This window comes from Schistocerca cancellata, chromosome 4, assembly GCF_023864275.1.
Source record: "Schistocerca cancellata isolate TAMUIC-IGC-003103 chromosome 4, iqSchCanc2.1, whole genome shotgun sequence".
NCBI classification, from domain to species: Eukaryota; Metazoa; Arthropoda; class Insecta; order Orthoptera; family Acrididae; genus Schistocerca; species Schistocerca cancellata.
In genome coordinates this window covers 361,627,117-361,642,963 of record NC_064629.1, presented here as the reverse complement: position 1 = coordinate 361,642,963, position 15,847 = coordinate 361,627,117, and the positions used below count along the sequence as shown (strand labels likewise).

Sequence of the window (15,847 nt, the reverse complement as noted above, 5' to 3'; positions counted from 1 at the left end):
TTTAATTCGCCACTTTCTAAAATAGGTCCTCATAACGGCTAGATCTTCTATGAGAATTGTCTCCGCTCCTCCAAGATCCTTGGTTCTACAAGCAAGAGCGATGTCGCCCGCGTAGCAGAATTTTGTGGACCTGGTGTTGGGTAGATCAGAGCTACATAGGTTGAAAAATAGGGGGGCTAAGACGGAGCCCTGAGGTAAACCATTACTTTATTTCATCTCCTTACTCACATTTTCTCCCAAGTGATAACGGAAATATCTATTGTTTATCATGGTGTACATGAGAGTTACAGTTTTTCGGCATCTGATTGTTTTTAGTAATTTGTATATTATCCCTTCTCCCTAGACTGTGTCATATGCCGCTGTTAGGTCTATGAACGCGACAGAAGTCTTCACGTTTTCTTGGAAGCCAGCCTATATGAAAGTTGTTAGGGCCAGTACCTGGTCGCAGCAACTTCTCTGTGGCCTGAAACCCGCTTGCTCAGCTGAGATATGTTCCAGAACGAAACCGCTAATTCTATTGTAGATGAGCCTCTCCAAGAGTTTTTAAATACAGCTCAAAAGGGAAATTGGTCTGAAACTTAGAGGGTGGTCAGCTAGTTTACCTGGTTTCAAATTTGCCACTATTTTTGTTCTCTTTAGCTCGTTGGGTAGTGATCCACTATCTAGGATGTTGGAGAAGAAGCGGACGAGCCATTTTTTTCCACCATTACACATGTTTAATAGAAATTTCGGGTGCATATTATCCAGACCAGGTGCTTTACCATGTTAATTTGTTTCAGGGTCTCATCCAACTCAGTCAGTGTAAATGGTGAAGAAAAACTGGATTCATTTGGGCAGTGAGCTTTTAGAGAGGTGAGTTCTTGTTTCATTTTAGAAGTATGTTGTTTGTCACTCGATGATCTAGGTGTTCCAATTATATGCTTAGCGATTTGGTTACCTGAAATACCGGGTTTATTGGAGGCTACTCCAAGCTTACGCAGAAGGCTCCATCCCTTTCTATTTGAATGCCTGAAGTTTACGGTTTCTAGCATCTGACAACGTACGCTTCTAGCTGCGTCAAGACTTTGGATGAGGTGGTCTGCAATATCTCTGTCACCAGTTTCTCTATACTGTTCATAAAGTTCTTCACAATGTTCTTTCCAGCCTGGTATATATTCCTTTCTGTACCCACGAGGGATAAACGTCTTAGCAGCAGTAAGTACAGCCCCGACGAAACGAGGGTAGTTTCTATGTTCCGGTGGAATAAAACAGATATATTTATCTAGATAGCAAAGCTCCGCCAATCAGCCCTGCCGAAATTCCGTCTGGGTCGCGGTACAGATCTCGCTATTGGGACAGAGAGCTGGCTGTGTGGGAAATTAGGTATGACCTCTCTGGATATAGGTACTGGGTGCAGTCCCAGGACACAAGGCAGAGATCTGAAAGTTCCCAAATCCTTTGCATCATAAGCCAGGTATAGATTTTCATTTTCAGCTCAGTCGTTGAGTGCAATACCACACTCATTGTCACGTGCATAGTTCCAGTGCCCGTGGTGACTATTAAAATCTCCAGCATAAATCGATGGATGGGCAGTAATTGACAGAACATCCAGTGGCCACGGCACATTTGGTGGCTTATAAATATAATTTATAATGGTCTCCTCCACTTGCGTACAGACATAATACACTCCTGGAAATGGAAAAAAGAACACATTGACACCGGTAGGTCAGACCCACCATACTTGCTCCGGACACTGCGAGAGGGCTGTACAAGCAATGATCACACGCACGGCACAGCGGACACACCAGGAACCGCGGTGTTGGCCGTCGAATGGCGCTAGCTGCGCAGCATTTGTGCACCTCCGCCGTCAGTGTCAGCCAGTTTGCCGTGGCATACGGAGCTCCATCGCAGTCTTTAACACTGGTAGCATGCCGCGACAGCGTGGACGTGAACCGTATGTGCAGTTGACGGACTTTGAGCGAGGGCGTATAGTAGGCATGCGGGAGGCCGGGTGGACGTACCGCCGAATTGCTCAACACGTGGGGCGTGAGGTCTCCACAGTACATCGATGTTGTCGCCAGTGGTCGGCGGAAGGTGCACGTGCCCGTCGACCTGGGACCGGACCGCAGCGACGCACGGATGCACGCCAAGACCGTAGGATCCTACGCAGTGCCGTAGGGGCCCGCACCGCCACTTCCCAGCAAATTAGGGACACTGTTGCTCCTGGGGTATCGGCGAGGACCATTCGCAACCGTCTCCATGAAGCTGGGCTACGGTCCCGCACACCGTTAGGCCGTCTTCCGCTCACGCCCCAACATCGTGCAGCCCGCCTCCAGTGGTGTCGCGACAGGCGTGAATGGAGGGACGAATGGAGACGTGTCGTCTTCAGCGATGAGAGTCGCTTCTGCCTTGGTGCCAATGATGGTCGTATGCGTGTTTGGCGCCGTGCAGGTGAGTGCCACAATCAGGACTGCATACGACCAAGGCACACAGGGCCAACACCCGGCATCGTGGTGTGGGGAGCGATCTCCTACACTGGCCGTACACCACTGGTGATCGTCGAGGGGACACTGAATAGTGCACGGTACATCCAAACCGTCATCGAACCCATCGTTCTACCATTCCTAGACCGGCAAGGGAACTTGCTGTTCCAACAGGACAATGCACGTCCGCATGTATCCCGTGCCACCCAACGTGCTCTAGAAGGTGTAAGTCAACTACGCTGGCCAGCAAGATCTCCGGATCTGTCCCCCATTGAGCATGTTTGGGACTGGATGAAGCGTCGTCTCACGCGGTCTGCACGCCCAGCACGTACGCTGGTCCAACTGAGGCGCCAGGTGGAAATGGCATGGCAAGCCGTTCCACAGGACTACATCCAGCATCTCTACGATCGTCTCCATGGGAGAATAGCAACCTGCATTGCTGCGAAAGGTGGATGTACACTGTACTAGTGCCGACATTGTGCATGCTCTGTTGCCTGTGTCTATGTGCCTGTGGTTGCCTGTGTGATGTATCTGACCCCAGGAATGTGTCAATAAAGTTTCCCCTTCCTGGGACAATGAATTCACGGTGTTCTTATTTCAATTTCCAGGAGTGTAGATCTCACTTTCTGTATTTGTTGAAATGAGACGAGCATGCTCGATATTGCTCCTTACATAGGTGGTAACACCACACACACTGTGATATGTGGCACCCATAAGATCGTAGCCATGGATCCTACCTCTTCTGCATAGGTCTTCCATAGTTGGAGCATGTGTTTCCTGGATTAGAACTCTGTCACTATCGTTATCTACAAGGAGTTTAGATAGGTACAAGCTTTTAGCTCTATGTTTAGATGGCATACTCGGACTGAAGGGCCAAGTCTTTTAATCAGTTGGTCCTGAAAAGATCCATTTTTTAAAGCTTTTTGATTTTGATTTGTCTGCATGTTTGTAGCCAGGAAATCCAATATCTGGTCTAGCTGCCTATTCGTTCTAGCTCCTTTAGCGTTACCCGGGGTGCACGGGTAGTATTCCCCTGCCGACGCGAACTAGTTTACAGTAGAACTGATCGATACGCTAACTCTTAAAACACCAAACACGTCTCTAGCATCTTGTAGTGAAATTGAAGTAGATAGTTCCTGTGTTTAGTATGGTTATAGGTTATACTTGACTGCCGAATTGAATTAAAAATTGATTCCTTTTACCGACCTCCCGAGTCAGATGATACTGTGACTGAACAGTTCAACTCAGACTTTAGTCTCATTTCAAATAGGCACCCAACTCATACAATTACATTGGTTGGTAGCTTTAATCTAACATCGATAAGTTGGCGAATATACGTATTCAGTGTCGGTAGTCGGTATAAAACATCATCCGCAATGGTACTTAATGCTTTCTACGAAAATTATTTTGGATACTTAGTTCAGAAGCCTACTCTACGTGTTGCGGAAACAAACTCGACCTCTTAGCAACAAATAATCTCGAATAAATACGGACAACTATGACGATACAGGGATTACTGGCCACAAAGTCGTTGTAGACACACTGAACACCATAACTTCTAAGCCCACTAAATACAAACGCAAAATACATGTATTGAAAAAGGCAGTAAAAAATTCGCTTGACGCCTTCCCAAGAGGTGGCCACCATTCGTTCCAAACTAACTATGTAAGCCTACACCAGATGTGAGTTAAATTCAGAGAAATAGTATCGACAGCAATGGAGAGATTTATACCACATAAATTAATCAAATACGGAATGGGCCACCATGGGACACAAAACAGATCGTAACACTGTTGCACAAGTAACGGAAACAGCATGCAAAATTTAAAACAACACAAAATCCCCAAATTGCGAAATTTTGCAGAAGCTCTAAATTTAGTGCGATCTTCAATGCGACTTGCTTGTAATTGTTTCCACAACCAAACTCCGTCTCGAAATCTGGCAGAAAATCAAGACATTCTGGTCATATGTGAAGGACGCCGACGACAATACACAATCAGTTCCTTCATGTGCGATAAAAATGGTAATGTTACGGATGATAGTGCCACTAAAGCGGAGTTTCTAACTATAGTTTCCCGAAATTCTTTGGCCAAAGAACACGAAGTAAATATTCCAGAATTCGAATCAAGAACTGCTGCCAACATGAGTAAGTTAGAAGTAAATATCCTTGGTGAAGCACAGTAGCGTAAATCAATTAATAAAACAAGTCCTCCAGTCCAAATTGTATACCAATGAGATTTCTTTCAGGGTATGCTGATATAATATTTCGCACTTAACAATCATATACAACCGCTCGCTCGACGCAAGATTCATAACTAAAGAGTGACAAGTTGCACAAGTCACACTAAGACTCAAACAAGGAAGTAGAAGTAATTCGATGAATTACAGGCCCATATCACACATGGTTCACATGGCTCTGAGCACTATGGAACTGAACATCTGAGGTCATCAGTCCCCTAGAACTTAGAACTACTTAAACCTAACTAACCTAAGGACAACACACAAATCCATGCCCGAGGCAGGATTCGAACCTGCGACCGTAGCGGTCGCGCAGTTCCAGACTGAAGCGCCTAGAACCGCTCGGCCACTCCGGCCGGCGGCCCATATCACTGATGTCAGTCTGCAGAAAGATTTTTGCACATATACTGTGTCCGAACATTATGAATTACCTCGAGGAAAACTATCCGTGACACACAGTCAGCAATGGTTCAGAAAATATCGTTGTTGTGAAACACAACTAGCTCTTTACTTGCACGAACTAATGAGTGCTACCGACAGGGGATCTCAAATTCATTCCATATCTCTCGAGCTCCAGAAGGCTCTTGATAGCTTTCTTCACAAGCGGCTCCTAAACGAATTGCGTGCCTATGGAATATCGTCTCAATTGTGCGACTGGAGACGTGGTTTCCTGTATGAAAGGTCACAGTTCGCAGTAATTTAAGGAAAGTTATCGAGTAAAACAGAAGTGATATCTTGCGTTCACCAAGGAAGTTTTGTGGGCCCTCTGCTGTTTTTAATCTATATGGGTGATGTGACAGACAATCGGAGCAGCCATCTTAGATTGTTTGCAGATGACCGTCTAGTAAATTCATCAGAAGAGAAAAACCAATTTTAAAATGATTTAGGCAAGATATCTGTATGGTGCGAGAAGTGGCATTTGACCCTAAGTAATTAAAAGATTGGGGTGATCCACATGAGTACTAAAAGGAAACCGTTAAATTTCGATTACACCATAAATCACACAGAGATAAAGACAGTCAATTCAAGTTAACAACCAGGAATTACAATTACGAATAACTTAAATTCGAACGATTAGGTAGATAATGTAGTGGGGAAACCATTTGTGTAGACCTGAAATAGGGGAGAGTATCACAGATATGATGCGCGACTTGTAGTGGCAATCATTTTAAAAAAGGCGTTTTTCGTTGCGATAAGGTCTTTTCAGGAAATTTCACTCTCCAACGTCCCCCTCTGAACGCAAAAATATTTTGTTGACACCCACCTACATAGAGAGAAATATTCATTGTAATACAATAGGAGAAATCAGAACTCGCACGGAAAGATTTGTGTGGCATGATATGGTTCAAATGGCTCTGAACACTATGGGACTTAACTGCTGAGGTCATCAGGCCCCTAGAACTTAGAACTACTTAAACCTAACTAACCTAAGGACATCACACACATCCATGCTCGAGGCAGGATTCGAACCTGCCACCGTAGCGGTCGCACGGTTCCAGACTATAGCGCCTAGAACCGCTCGGCCACTCCGGCCGGCTGTGGCATGATAGAGCAGTAATGTGAAAGTGGTTCGATGAACCTTTTGCTAGGCATTTAAGCTTGAATTGCAGAGCAGTCGCGTAGATGTAGATATAGAAGCCCAAAAAACGTTGATGCAGTGATTAAACATTTGTCTGTCTCCAAAGGTGGATAACTGGATTGCAGTCCTGATTCACATACAAAGATTTGTACTAAATGTGGTCACAGCTTTCTGAATTTAACTATACAACGCTGAAAAAAATAGCTTATTGCACCATCAACTGGACTTAATAGAATACACATGACCTGCCATAGGCTTCTGATGGTCGGTAGTAATGGGTACGGTAACACAGTGAAAATCTCTTGTGAGTAGAAATTTGTGTACATCAATACATTTAATCAAGGAATTACATGTGTGGGTACTGATCGTGCTCCTACCAACAGTATATTGACTATCACAGTTTACTACATATTAATCCACTGGGCAAAATTCAGTTGATGATACAAAAATTTAGTCTCTTGAGAGAAATGATAAGAAAAACAAGTTTATGATCATACACACAAAGCAAACACGTGTGGCGGTATACAGAGGAAAATCAGACCTACTATTCATGCAGTCACCGACTACACCAAACAAAAGAATGTCACGAAACATCTAGGCATAAAACCTACCTACAAGCCATACTCACAAAATATCATTTGCAAACGAGAATTTACCGTCAATTCCATTTGAGGCAGGGTAGTTAGACCTGATATAGATAGGGATGGGCAAATATCGAATGGATACACACGGTCATGTGGTCGTCGCGAGCAAACCCATTCAGAGAATCTACAAGTACCTATTGCATGTAAAATTACAATCGGCACGAAACAATACATAAATGGAAACTAGGGATATTTCTCGGGAATTAAGTAACAACTATGAAAGACAGTAAAAATTAACTGCAGCAATGCATTTCGCGCAAACAGCACAGCTAGGTCTCATCGCTGCAAAACTGTGCACGAGGCCATCAAGGTCTGCGTCCTTCCACCTCACTCGTCACAGTAACACTATCCCAGCCACACATGTTTTTCCTTTGCACTACCAGCGTCTTCTACATCTACATGACTACTCTACAATTCACACTTAAGTGCCTAGCAGGGTCTCATACAACCACTTTCATACCATTTGGCTACCGTCCCACACTCTAACAGAGCGCGGAAAAAACGAACGCTTAAATCTTTCCGTGCGAGCTCTGACTTCTCTTATTTTAGTACAATGATCATTTCTCCCTATGTAGATTGGTGTCAACAAAATGTCTTCGTATTCCGAGGAGACCGCTGGAAGGACCACCTTCTCAGTGGACGTACAAGAAACATCCAACATCATTACTGTCACCCGCCCGCATGTTGATTCAAAGATGTCTGTACACTGTGCAGTAGTCAAAGAATTTCAACGCAAGGCACTGCTTCTTCATGATCTGTGAAGAGTTGCACGTTTTCTGACGCCTTATACAGATACCGTTGTAAACCATGACTTCGGTATCGTTATAATGAATTTGCTAGATCAGTTGAATCTACCCAGCTGCTGTTAAACAAAAAACAGACATCTGCTACAGCAAACAGACTATTACAGTACATTAAACTAGGATGCGTTTCTTTAAATTTTATTTTAAGCAAATGAGACTTCACATTACGGACAGAAATCCTGAACGCGCAATTCTGTCCTCATATAAGCAATAAAAACATTTTCATTTTTAATGTTATATGACTGTTTGCCACTATAAACTATAGGTACTTATTATGTGTGTTATCCAGTGTTGTGTTGTAGTCTTCATACCGAAGTATGGTTAAATGCAGCTTTCCAGCGCTACACACTACACCATCCTGTGCGAGTTTCTACATGTCAGCATAACTACTGCAACTTACATCTCATTAATCAAGTTCTGCCACAGCTTTTTTTTCCTTTCTGGTTCAATTCAGTAACTCCTCGTTCTTTATTCAATGTACCGGTCTAATCTACAGCATTCTCCTGTAACACCGGCACGACATTTCAAAAGCTTCTATTCCCTTCTTGTATGAAGAATCTGCCGTCCACGTTTTACGTCCGTACAAGGCAACACTTCAAATTTTAGATTTGACTTCGATGTCAAACAAATTTCTGTGTTTCAGACATACATTTTCTGCTTTCCTCATTTTAAATTTTATATCCTCTCTACTCGAGACATCATCAGTTATTTTGCTGCCCAAATAACAAAACTCATCTACTACTTTTATGTATAAATTGAGGTCCGCTGCTCGTTTCTGTCTTTATGTTCGGCCTAATCTTAGGATCTACTGTACCATTTCTGACCCAGTTTCAGTTAATAAATCGTTTGAGTCACGAGGGAGATCGTGTATATACTTTTATAAATATTTTGTGTAAATTGGATGAACTATGACGAATGAAAATCTGCCGCCGCTGTGAAAATGATAGCATTGCCATCTAGCGGTACAGCTACCGAACTCAAGAGAACACAGCAGCATTCATCTCTCAGTGCTGTGGACATTCGCCAGAAGCAGAAGGTGGTTCTGATTCCATGTCAAATGGTAGGTATCTTTTCAAGGTCTGAGTCGAAGTTGGGCTTGGCAGTCTAGTGAGTCTAGTGGTGGATCTGATCTGGCGATCAGGCCGGATGTGGGGTGGTGATCTACCTCCAAGAGGGGCTACTGATCATAGACGTGACCATTGTCTCATCTGCACGGACTATGGACCTTACCGTATTCGGAATGCTTATCATCAATCTATATCCTCCACTGGGCACATCCGACCACGTCAACGTTCTGTTTTTTTACTCTGTAAACATCCCCCGCCCCCCATTCATTTGTCGTTTTGACCTCACTATAGTTGGATGCGACTTTAATTGCGTATTGCATCCGAAAGACAAATATCTTGGCTACTCACCGTGCCTGGACCTACGTACAATGGTGGGATAACTCCGACTTGACGTATGGGAGAAGTTCCATGGCGACGACCCCAGCCACACCCTTGTTACAAGTCAGTCTGCAATCAGCATACATCGCATCTACGTCTCCAACACCCTCCAGTCCGCCGCTGAAATATGGCCACTCGCCTTTTGCGACCATTGCTCGCTCATCAGCTACCTTCTACTTCCACCAGTCAATCTGGCGTAGCCGTGGAACATGGAAGCTTAACACATCCTCTTCCAAGACCCAATTTGTCGACAGCGCGCCACAGCCATGTGAACCTCCTGTGAACGCTGCCTTCCCAGGTATCCTTCTACACTGATGTGGCTTAACTGCTCAAGACCAGTGATCAGACAGTTGGTCCGATGTGACAAAAAATCGTCGGCATGGTACCGCAACACCGTGAGTTATTATTACACCGAGCTGCGGGAACTCGTCAACCAATCTGCATCACCCGAAACGCACAGGGAAATTAAGACCAAACTCGTTTCGCTGACACGCAACAAGCCACAGGATGTGGTGGTGAGATCACGCAGACCGGACATCGCGCCCTAGGAAACACCATCAATGCTCCATACCGCGTTTGACCATCGTCATCGTTGTAAACAGCTTATCGCCACCCTCCTCAAGCAAGACGGTAGCCCTATCAGTACACAGGTGACTATTCTCTCCAGCTTTGCTCATCACTATCGACAATTTTACGACGGCAGACCCGGGTACAATGTGGCATCTGAGGACGTTCCCCGACATGTCACATGTACTGTCGAACCTACAGAGGCGACATTCTTAACGGCGGCAATTGCTAAAGACGAGGTTGCGGACGTTATCACCAAAGACGCAATGAAGAAATGGCCTTCCGGTTGAATTCTTCCGTGATGATCTATCGGCAGACCGAAAAGTTCCTGGAGCTGTTCATTCCCATCATCCACGTGCCAACGGCCTTTGAGGCCAGCATTTTAATTCTGGTACATAAACCGTCCCCAGGTCCGGAGACCACAAAATTTCGACTGCTTACTATACTCAATGCAGACTCCTGCTCCCGGCACGTACATCAACTGAAATACACTCCTGGAAATTGAAATAAGAACACCGTGAATTCATTGTCCCAGGAAGGGGAAACTTTATTGATACATTCCTGGGGTCAGATACATCACATGATCACACTGACAGAACCACAGGCACATAGACACAGGCAACAGAGCATGCACAATGTCGGCACTAGTACAGTGTATATCCACCTTTCGCAGCAATGCAGGCTGCTATTCTCCCATGGAGACGATCGTAGAGATGCTGGATGTAGTCCTGTGGAACGGCTTGCCATGCCATTTCCACCTGGCGCCTCAGTTGGACCAGCGTTCGTGCTGGACGTGCAGACCGCGTGAGACGACGCTTCATCCAGTCCCAAACATGCTCAATGGGGGACAGATCCGGAGATCTTGCTGGCCAGCGTAGTTGACTTACACCTTCTAGAGCACGTTGGGTGGCACGGGATACATGCGGACGTGCATTGTCCTGTTGGAACAGCAAGTTCCCTTGCCGGTCTAGGAATGGTAGAACGATGGGTTCGATGACGGTTTGGATGTACCATGCACTATTCAGTGGCCCCTTGACGATCACCAGTGGTGTACGGCCAGTGTAGGAGATCGCTTCCCACACCATGATGCCGGGTGTTGGCCCTGTGTGCCTCGGTCGTATGCAGTCCTGATTGTGGCGCTCACCTGCACGGCGCCAAACACGCATACGACCATCATTGGCACCAAGGCAGAAGCGACTCTCATCGCTGAAGACGACACGTCTCCATTCGTCCCTCCATTCACGCCTGTCGCGACACCACTGGAGGCGGGCTGCACGATGTTGGGGCGTGAGCGGAAGACGGCCTAACGGTGTGCGGGACCGTAGCCCAGCTTCATGGAGACGGTTGCGAATGGTCCTCGCCGATACCCCAGGAGCAACAGTGTCCCTAATTTGCTGGGAAGTGGCGGTGCGGTCCCCTACGGCACTGCGTAGGATCCTACGGTCTTGGCGTGCATCCGTGCGTCGCTGCGGTCCGGTCCAGGTCGACGGGCACGTGCACCTTCCGTCGACCACTGGCGACAACATCGATGTACTGTGGAGACCTCACGCCCCACGTGTTGAGCAATTCGGCGGTACGTCCACCCCGCCTCCCGCATGCCCACTATACGCCCTCGCTCAAAGTCCGTCAACTGCACATACGGTTCACGTCCACGCTGTCGCGGCATGCTACCAGTGTTAAAGACTGCGATGGAGCTCCGTATGCCACGGCAAACTGGCTGACACTGACGTTGGCGGTGCACAAATGCTGCGCAGCTAGCGCCATTCGACGGCCAACACCGCGGTTCCTGGTGTGTCCGCTGTGCCGTGCGTGTGATCATTGCTTGTACAGCCCTCTCGCAGTGTCCGGAGCAAGTATGGTGGGTCTGACACACCGGTGTCAATGTGTTCTTTTTTCCATTTCCAGGAGTGTACATAACACCAGTGCATGGATCTGACAATATGGAAGAAGTATCCTCAATGTGAACAAATCATAGATTATGAACATTGGTCGTGGTCTCCAAGACGAAGGGGCACTGCCACTGCCCACAGTGGACAAATTCCGTTACCTGGGTATTACATGTAGTGGATTTACTCACCGTATGGTGGCGTGTGCCTATTGCTGTTTGCTTCAGACGACATGAACCCAAATTCAACACAACCTTCACCGCAGTCTGAATCCACTCCAGCGAGTGGCCAACGTCAACACCTATGTTGCGCCCAAGCTGGTACACGTTTCCCAAATCTTCCCTCTGTCAATGGTCCTACGATGATAATTCCAGGAGGCCTTAGGATACTTCGCATCGGCAGGAACCGTGTTTAATGTCCTCTATGACATCCTTTCCCTCCCCACTTCAGCACGAGGATACGGTTCCGTCCACGTTAGAGCCAGGACAGCCGCCTTGAACTTAAGTACTATGACAAAGTGTTGGCGCGAGATTATCACGGCTCCTATGCGAAGCCTGTTGGAGTTTCTTATACCAGCCTTATGTTTCGCCTGTCAATGTGGCCCGCGTTGGCCCAACATGTCCCCTCATATCGACCTACGTTGTCCAATTCATCTTCGTAGATGATGCCCTTCTCAACACGCTCACACTACGAGCGAAAAACTTCTAGAAGTTGTTTTCGAAATGCAACCCGGACAATACGTTGGAAAACCTCCGCTAAGATATCCGTTGGACGACAGTGTGAAATAACATTCCTGTGTCCTTCCTTACAACCGATGCACGAGCCCTGTGGTACTGCGTCATTAATAGTAAAAACCAGTAAAACCAGCCACTTCACCTTAATGTACTGGCCGAATCACCGTTATGTTCTCGCTGCCAGACCGAGGATACTGATGAGATCGCCTCACACGTCCGTCGACACACGATATCTGGCAACTCACGCAACGGATACTGGCATGTTACTTCCGTGCCCTGCCAACGACTGTCAGCCCGCAATTCTTTCTCCTCCCGGAGAACAAACATTTTCCACTTACCATGCACCACTCTATCGCATTGGTCAAGGACCTCATGATTATATACCTCTTCAGCGATAGGGACCACTCCAAGCTCGACTTTTGGTACCATGTTCTGGATGTTCACACCGCACTTGAACGAACGCCATACTACCGCTGACTATTTGGTAATTAGTTACTCAGTGTGATTCACGATACCCCCGCCCTCATTTGGAGCATAGCGGACATTCGACGCGCGTGACACCTCAAGACATCCTTTTTAGGAATAGCACGGTGTACTACCCTATCGGGGCCAGCGAACGGGAGATACACTCGAAGAAGTGCGAGCTACATCTCCCAACATCTTTCTTTATTTTCTCCTTTATTCCTCTATTTTTGCTCATCTTTCTTGTCAGTGTTTGGGGGCTTGGAGCAGTTAGGCAAGTATACCCTTATTAAGCACAGCCGAACAATATAATAAAAATAAATAAATTCTATACATTTCCAAACTTCACACTGTTGTAGCCACGGATGATGGAGAAGTCGTGACCAGACCTCGGGCTGCGACCCCTGTTCCTTTCGCCCCACCGGCCCTGATGGCCGAGCGGTTCTAGGCGCTTCAGTCTGGAGTCGCGAGACCGCTACGGTCGCAGGTTCGAATCCTGCCCCGGGCATGGATGTGTGTGGTGTCCTTAGGTTAGTTAGGTTTAAGTAGTTCTAAGTTCTAGGGGACTAATGACCTCAGATGTTAAGTCCCATAGTACTCAGAGGCATTTGAACCATTTGAACCTTTCGCCCCCAATCCCTGACATTCGTTGTGCTTTTTCTTGCGTGCTTGGTAATGGGCGCCTTATGCGATCGAATCCCATTTAAGCCACGATTATTTTTTTCTTCCTTTTATTGCCTAGCAATCACATCTCAATGATATGGGGATTCGCCACAAACAAAACACGTTTCGGATTCGACATTAAATTGTAGGTCGCCTTTTCCCAGATGGATAACTGGCTAGGGAGACGCAATTCGCCAAAGAGACGCAAAACTGAGACACTTACAACTTTTTTTAATAAATCTTACGAACTTACATAGTTAAATCAACATTGTAAATGGGAAATGATTTGACCCTTAATACAGTTCTTTGTGGTTAGGCATTAATCTGAGGTTGACTCCGTGTAGAGGGATTTTTCGTTTGCCCGGTTCTCGCTGCATCTTGATGTTGATAGCAGCCCTCTGGTTTGTTGTTATTAAACAGTTTGTTGACCAGCCTGGTTGCCGACGTTCACCACAATTTTTTTTTCCAGATCTCTTGCAGGCAGGGAATGGCTTAAAGTCTGGTGCTGTGATTGTTGTTGCTGCGAAACCGTTTGGCGCGGTTCTGTTTATCGGACTGAGTATTAGATTACTTGTTTTCCAAACGCCTATGACCGTTCAAAACACACTTCTGTGTTGTAGACTTCTTGTGACAAAAAACACGCTGAAGCATTTTGCCAGACGATGTTCCACTTGTGTTGGGAAAATGTTGACTCAGTAAAATCTGTGAATGGATTGCACCTGACTGTGTCATGATTATATTTTCTTTGCTGTCTTGTCTCTGGGGCTGAGGACGCTTCTTTTAAATAGCTCTTTGCATGTAGTATTGTCACATGCAGCCGAGTATAAATGGAATCCTTGTGTGGTCCATGGGCGCAGTTTTGGAATCTGCTTTGTATTTGCCGAATAAGACCGCTGTCGGACTAGCCCGGTTGTTTTCTATAAATTTGGATGTCCTGTGGATAAGCAGAGCTGGGAATTTTGACATGAGATCGAGTAGATCTTAAAACTTTATCCACGCCACAGAAGACGGGAGACTGCTTGTATTATAGCTCGACCGAGTTCTTTGGTGGGGTTTAGAATTTTAGCCATAAACCAAGATTTTGATAGTAAATATACAGGGTGGTCAGAAACAGTGTCGTAAGTTTGTAAGGGTCTTGGAGGGGGGTTGTGCTGAGCAATAATTATTGAGAAAAAAAATTCAGTACTTTGCGCCATGTCCGACTTGTTTAGCATTGAAGTTAGCCAATCAAGTCGTTGCGCGCGCCAATTCAAGCACGTACACGCGCTAAAGGTGTAATGCACAGACATCCGTGCGTCCCGGAATTGCCACTTGTTCAAATGTCCATTATCAGTTAAAATGAGCCTTTTCCGGAAGTAATATATTTAAGCTAAATGAGCAAAAGATACATTATGTGATCAAAAGTATTCGGACACCCCCAAAAACACATTTTTCATATAAGGTGCATTGTGCTGCCACCTACTGCCAGGTACTCCATATCAGCGACCTCAGTAGTCATCAGGTGTCGTGATACAGCAGAATGGGGCGCTCCGCGGAACTCACGGACTTCGAAGTGGTCAGGTGATTGGGTGTCACTTGTGTCCTACGTCTGTACGCGAGATTCCCACACTCCTAAACATCCCTAGGTCCACTGTTTCCTATGTGAAAGTGAAGTGGAAACGTGGAGGGACACGTACAGCACAAAAGCGTGCAGGCCGACGTCGTCTCTTGACTGACAGAGACCGCCGACAGTTGAAGACGGTCGTAATGTGTAATAGGCGGACATCTATGCAGACCATCACACAGGAATTCCAAACTGCATCAGGATCCATTGCAAGTGCTATGACAGTTAGGCGGGAAGTGAGAAAACTTGCATTTCATGGTCGATCGGCTGCTCATAAGCCACACATAACGCCGGTAAATGCCTAACGACGCCTCGCTTGATGTAAAGAGCGTAAATATTGGACGATTGAAGAGTGGAAACACGTTGTGTAGAGTGACGAATCACGGTACACAATGTGACGATCCGTTGCCAGGGTGTGGGTATGGCGAATGCCTGGTGAACGCCATCTGTCAGCCTGTGTAGTGCCAACAGTAAAATTCGGAGGCAGTGTTGTTATGGTGTGGTCGTGTTTTTCATGGAGTGGGCTTGCACCCCTCATTGATTTGCGTGGCACTCTCACAGCACAGGCGTACATTGATGTTTTAAGCACGTTATTGCTTCCCATTGTTGTAGAGCATTTCGGGGATGACGATTGCATCTTACAACACGATCTAGCACCTGTTCATAATGGACGGCCTGTGTTGGAGTGGTTACACGACAATAACATCCCTGTAATGAACTGGTCTGAACAGAGTCCTGACCTGAATCCTATAGAACTCTTT

The 15,847-nt window shown here is 46.2% G+C and overlaps 1 long non-coding RNA gene across 1 annotated transcript in view; it reads left to right on the top strand.

Annotated features, from left to right (window-relative positions):
- The window catches only part of LOC126185145 (uncharacterized), a 111,440-nt gene that overhangs the window by 57,323 nt on the left and 38,270 nt on the right, over positions 1–15,847 (top strand). Inside the window, exon 2 of the long non-coding RNA XR_007536959.1 lies at positions 780–852. This is a non-coding gene — a long non-coding RNA (uncharacterized LOC126185145). The remainder of the gene's footprint in view (positions 1–779; positions 853–15,847) is intronic.